Raw genomic sequence first — 6,990 nt, 5'->3', positions numbered from 1 at the left:
ACAATTCAAGCGACAGAAAATCACGATTTGAATCAGAGAGAATTTACACTCACAACGGAGGCACTGCAGGTTCTCAGCACATACGCTCAATAAGGTGGTTACTTGTGTGTTAAAGCTGCCAAGTCACTTCATGTGGTGGCAGTTGGAGAGAAGAGGAATAAAGGTCAGAAGAACCTAGACAGAATACACGTGTTTAAATGTGAGAGCGGAAGGAGGGCCAGTCATGTTGCAAGGAGTTGAGGTGGTGAAGACAGATGAGTTCAAGCATTTCGGGTCAGCCATACAGTCTAAAGGACAGAGTTTTAAAGAAGGGATGAGGAGGGTGCAGACAGGTGGAATAGGGACGACTGTCAGGTGTGATCTGTGACAGAGGAGTAGCAGCTAGAGTGAATGGGAAGCTCTATAGGACAGTAGTGAGACCTGCCATGATGTATGGGTTAGAGACAACAGCTCTGGAACAAGGACAGGAAGCAGAATTACAAGAGTCAGAGTTCAAGATGCTCATGTTTTCATCAACAGGAAGAAGAAGGTTAGAAACCAGCATATCAGAGAGGCAGTTCATGTGGAGAAGTTTGGAGACAAAGTCAGGGCCGAGGCCAGACTGAGAGATCAAGAAGCTTGTCCTGTTAGCCACAAAACATCCATGATCACACTTGTTAAAACGAAGAGGAAGCACAAGAAAAACACAACACCCGACTCAGATGTGGACAGGTGGGTGATGCTCTGAAAGATGACAAGTAAGGTTAGTGCATGCTGCTTGGACTCCTGAAGGAATAGATCGAGTGACGTCTCAGTCAGCACCATTCCATTCTACATCACAGTGCAAGGAACGGTCATCTCTCCCCACAGACATAAAGATTATTGAACGTTTAACTTTTACAATCATTTTAGGAGACCATTATCAGGACAAATTCATTCTTAAGACACCGCAGACCACACAATTTTTTGAAACAATCGACTTATTGGAGAAAGCGTTTGGCATCCTTGGTTGGAAAGGTGCAAGATCGGGACAGAAACAGCCCAGTTATTGCAATGTGCGCCTCCTTAAAAGGTCCCTGGTGGGAAATAGTGAAAGAAGAAGAAGGCAACAAGTTCAAACAATGTCAGATTATAAATGTCAAACAAACTAACAAGGAAGAAATAATACAGATGGTAAAGAAGTTGATGAAAATGTTTGATATTTGATAACGTGTAGTTGCTCACAAAGTGAACGGGACTCTTTTTTTCAGCGATGTCATTGGCTCCAAGACACATATCAACATGCTTACGCGGTATTCCCTGACCACTCCCTTGCTGAGCTCAGAACCCCCCAGCACAGGCAGAATGTTGTTCCATAGGTCACATCTGATAGCTGGCACACTTGAGCTCTGCTGACAGCTTGTTGTTTACAGTATGTGCAGCCAGCATGGGGCGACTACTGCAGATCGGGAGCCTGGTGGGAGGTGGATACTGCCGTGTGTGTTTGTGTTACATGTGGTTTCAGGGCCCAGGTTGGAGGCAGTCAAGGTAGAGCTTGTCTTTCGGGGGGCGATGCTGGCAGGGGGTCCGGGGCAGGTTGCTTAGCAGGGAGTCCCTGGCGTGAGGCCCGGCAGCCTTTGATGCTCCCCGGTTCAGAGGGAAACAGAGGGAGAGAGAGGGAGAGAGGGGGTGGAGGGGTACAGAGATGAGGAATGAAAGAGGAAAAAGGTTACCTGTGGATCAGCCAACCTTCAGCTCAGAAGGGTGTGGGGTGGTGGCGCAGGGATGTCGGGGGGCTTTGATGTGAGTCCAGGTTGGAGGAGAGCATTGATCACAGGGGGGTGGGTGGGTGGGTGCAGAGAGGAGGGCGGCGAGATGTGGATGAGCTGAGGATCGCTAGTGCTCAACCCTGGCTCCACTCGCAGCTATCCTGAGGGGGAGGCAGCTGAGGATGCTGCAGTGTGGACGAGCTCAGGGAAGTCTGCTAACTGCGTTCTGACTGAGTCGCTGGTAGTCGGCGGATAAAGTTTTCGAGATTCTTCTGCGGCTACCGCTCGCTGTGGATGAGAAAGTCTTTCATCTCTCTCCCATGTGTTTGCAGCAAGCAAGGGGAGTTTTACTCCCTCTGTGAGAGTGAGCGCTTGTAAATCTGTCTCCTCTGTGTGTATCAGGATGCGAGTCCACGCATGCACACATTTTCCAGCATGATCTCTCTGTGTGTATTCCAAACCAACAAAGGAAGAAACCTGCTGTGCTGCGGTGTATCCATAGATCAGAGGTGTGTGTCTCTGCGAGTGTGCGTCACTCCCTCAGACACAATCATCAGGACAATACACAACATCTGCTGGGCTTACGGCTCCCCACCCCACATCCCAGAATGCATCAGTATTTCAAAGCTTCACGTCCCAGGAGGCTTTGCTCGAACACTGAGGTCTTTTCTACCAGGAAGTGACATGCCCCCCAAAGAGATGTGATTCCCAAAATGCATTGTGATGCCTCCTACAGAGATTTCTACTGTGTTTGCATTTGTTGGAGGCTGCTGTCATGAATCCGTCTGCAGTGTACGTCAGTTATTTCCTGCTTCTGCCAGCCATTTTGGTGTAGAATATAGAGTATATCCGAGTTACTTCACTCTTATGTTTCGTTATTCAAGACAGTGCTTCATTTTCCTGTCTGACATTTTTGTTATGATGCTCCAAACAAATCATACCCCTTATTCCTGTTATGTATAGCCACCGTACTATAACAGAGATGATTGAATTATTTAACTTATTAGTGAAAAACACATGAATTTGTTGACATATAGTTGACATTTCAAAGATTGTCATTCCGATATCAACCAATAGGGACACATGCAGTTCTGCGATATAGTCATCCCACAGCCTCCTTGTATTGTGATGCTCCATTAATCATCATTATCTGTATAAAATAAGAACAACGCTTCAATGGCGTTATGGAAAAGTTGCAAACAACCTAATGTATCATGGCACGTGGGAAAGACTGTGTCTTGGTCCCCTATCGCAACTTTCTGTTACATCAGAAATGGTTGCTGAAGACCCCGACACGTCTGATTGTGGTGTTGTAAATAGTAGTTTAAAGTAAATTTTAAGCTTTTTTTGAAGACTAATAGTATCAATTTTGTTTTCACGATTCAAATTTTAGTTGCACGAAATGAGTGTTGATCAGAATGTTTGGCAAATGTTGCATCTCACTTTCGTCTTTCACGTCATGCATAGTACCATATTTTTGCTATTTTGTCTCGCGATGGTAACAGTGCCTCTCTCATCTCTCCTCTAACAGCCAAATGGGTGAACTTGCACTCGTATGGAAAAGACAACAATGAGGTCATGACTCTATGAAGCATAACCGCTGATGCTCAACGTTCCATACGGATACAGGTACAGACTGAGCCTTCGATGCTGTGTTCATTTCGTTACATATTTCCACATGCTTTCAAATACCGGCCGAATGGAGCAGTACCACCAGAAACCATGCGGGCAGTGTTGCTGCTACTGCTTGTCATGTAGGACACAAAGTCAACAATGGCAGAAATTTTCCGTCCTCCAGTATCTTTAATGGACTATCGCACTATCAATATTTCATCCACTGTCACCATCTTTCTTTTGGAGTTTGTTTTGTCATCATAAACGTTTGGGCTGCTCAACAGCAATACCAACATAAAGAACGCATCAAAGCATGTGATCAGTGACGGAAACATTGTTTGAGGACAGGTGCGTTTTCCTATGTAGATGGAGAATAAATGGGCCCCAAAGTTGTCTTTACCTAATGTAATGGTTGACCATGCTGTCTTATCATTGTAACACCAGCCACCACTAACCACACAGTTGCTGCTGCTCTTTTGCTTACTCTCATGACTCCACAAGCATTTGACGAAACCCAGACAATCGTTTTTTCATTACCGGAGGAACGAAGATGCGTACAGATATTAGAAAAAATGTGCTAAAATGGGGCAAAAATATAAGAAGTGGTGGTATTAGTCAACTTAAAATGTATATGTCGCTTCAGGTGAAAATGTTTTCAAGCCGCTGCAGTGAGTTTAAGCATTTGGGATCAGGCGCAGCTCTTCTAAATTAAATTTTCTTTTTTTTTCTTTTCAAGTTTGAGTCTTTTTAAAGTGATATTTTTAAGTAAAGTCTCTGAATGTATTTTCATCTTCTCTTCCTTTGGTGGTTGAAATAAGTAAATACATGAAATTCATGTGCAGAGTCTGTGGTTGATGTGGAAATGGCTTTGCCATCGCTGTGCGCACTGTTGCGGGAGAGAGGGCCGCAGAGGGTGACAAGCTTTGCTCTTTGTTTCATAAAAGGACGTAGTTGTACTTGGACAGCATTAAGACATTTAGTGAGGGGAATGATGAGAAATGAAGGAGGTGCATTGGCTTCCGGGAGCTTAGAAAATAGAAGTATAAAGCTACAAGGCCAGTCATGGTGAGTGGGAGTGCACACTCAATTAGATTTAGATTTAAAAAGGCTGCACTGCTGAGCATCTCACTGCTTATTTTCTGCCATTGAGACAGTGAAGCACAGAAACTTTGAATAATAACTAGAGGGGTAAAGACATTTAGAGATTTTAATGAGAAGTAATTTATCCCCAGTCTCCGTTGGATATGTTTGGAGCAGTCATCATTGTCTGGCCATTGAATAGAGAAGTCCGGACAGTGAAATGTCTAAAGGATCTTTTTCTCACTCCATGTTTAATGAGCGGGAATTTGTCAGTGATGTGGGAGAAAAATTCTCAAAGAGAACACAATCTTGATCTATTCAAGTCTTTCGACACATTCCTTTAATAATGTTGCTTTTAAAGACGGAAAAAAATCACGTTTAAAATCAAACTCAGGTGGAACATCAGAGTCCCTTCACCAAAGCAAGTTTTCAACCACATTTTCAGGAACCGTTGATACTGGGACAGGGAGCCAGTGTTCTGCATTATTATCTGGACCCACTAGTCTTGTTGTTGATAGTCTTACAACATTGTTTCAGGGTCGCTTAAGAAGAGTGGCACCACTCAAAGTCTTCAGTAATGCTGGAGCAAGTTTACACTCTACAAACTGTTAAAATGAAAGATTAAACAGCCAAACATGTCCAAGTCACTGACACCACAGCCATGAACAGTTAGCTAACACTTGATATGTTACTGATGAATAGAAAAAAAAAAAATCTGGAAATATAGTTTTATTTTATTTTACTACGGAACGCCCTCCAAATCCATTTGAATTCTTCCTTTGAAATGAGATGCTCCTCAAGATCCGGATCCCATGAGTGAACCAGCACCTGGAAGTGCAGACTCCTCATCTGACTAGAGTTAAGTGATGGAACTTTAGAGAATTTTATTCATCATTTCATTTTAAAATCTTGAGAACAGCACTGACAGCACTCCACTGGGGTCCAGTATCCCGTAACAGGCCACAGAAATGAGCCAGGTTTGGGTCCCTTACCAGTTGTTCTCTTCTAACTCCCCTCAAAGCGCCATGCGCCCTGTAGTTGCATTGTGGACACAATAAAATGATGCAGGTAATTTGAGTGTGACTCGGTGGCGCATGAATCAGGAAGTGGGATGTTTTCCTCAGGGGCAGGGGGAGCTGACCTGCTGGGGCTGGAACACAGCACCGTTATCCTGCCTCATTACCGAAGCCACTGCTCTCACATTTAGCCTCGTTAGCCGCTCCGGATGAACATCCAGGGGCCCAAGAGGGATCTGAGGGTTAATTGTGGATTGTGTCAGAACTTGGACCTGGCTGGTTCAATAATGGGCTGCAGTTATTGGCTCGCCGACGGCGTGTCCGTGTGGGTGTTTGCATGCGTGTGTTGGCTGTCTGCAGGTATTGGCTTTGGAGTTGACCTGGGGCCACATCTGCCTCTCCCTGCTGTCTGTATTGACACATGCCGGACTCCAGGGAGAGGTTGGGGGTCCACAGGCCCCTGAACGCACCCGGACACCTAAATCACCCCCTAACCTCCGGATCAAATGCTACTCTTTTACAATCGGTATTGGTCACCATCTGCCCCCCGTGTGCCCATCTCATCCTCTTTGCATTCACTTATTGACTGAGGATTTGACCTCTGCGGCCCCTAATGAGGCTGGTGACAGCGGTGCTCCGTGTTAAACCCAGCCCCCACTCACATCACCAACAACCTACCTCTGTCCTCACAGAAAAATACATAAATAGCTCAACACCAGATCTTGTCTTAAACTCACCAGGCTGATTCCTGTGACCACATGAAATGTCGGCTCATGATACTAAACACTATAAGTGGCTCTCACCAACACACAGCCACCTTATTTCTGCCATCATGGCTGAGAAGCAACAGCAATGTCTACCTCTGCGTCTTTACCTGGTACCTCCATGTCTCAGTGATGTTAGGTATGTATTGTATAGAGTAGTTGCTATGGCTTTAAACAAACAGTTTTCCATTTCAGTTCTTTGACAGTGTGAATCTGCAATGTTCACTGTGCTCTTCAGGGAGAGCAGAGTAGAAAGGGGAAATAGGGAGCACTGAAGGGCAGAGGTTTAAGTTTCCCCTGATGAGTGATTTGGTGACGCATTTGTGAACACAATAGGAGGATTGGGCTCCAATACACCGTCCAACAGGTTCTTTACGCCAGTGTCTTTTCAGAGACGTTGCTCCGGATTTACTTCCAGAGTGTATCAGCTGCTTTTGCATCTTTCTTACAGTCTTGATTGCTGAAATCATTTGTCTCCTAGAAATGTAAATTGCTGTTGAATATCGAGGTACTTATTTATTTATGTCAGATGTCTAAGTACCACATTCCCAGCAAGTATATCATTATCAGAGGCAGCTCATGTAAAAAAACAAAACAAAGTTATATTAGATGTAAAGAGTCACCATGGATGATGATGTTTGCCAATGACACAGTGATTTTTAGTGAGGGGTGATTGAGGGGACGCTGGAGAGTCGGGGGTATAATGCAAAAATACACAGGCAGGTGTGTATATAAGAGGGAGGCAGGAGGGCGATTGAAGGTGAGAGGCAGACGTAGATCAAAGGAGGA

This window comes from Synchiropus splendidus, chromosome 12 (assembly GCF_027744825.2).
Source record: "Synchiropus splendidus isolate RoL2022-P1 chromosome 12, RoL_Sspl_1.0, whole genome shotgun sequence".
Lineage (NCBI taxonomy): Eukaryota > Metazoa > Chordata > Actinopteri > Syngnathiformes > Callionymidae > Synchiropus > Synchiropus splendidus.
The sequence above is the reverse complement of the archived record's forward strand: the minus strand, read 5'-3'. Positions refer to the sequence as shown.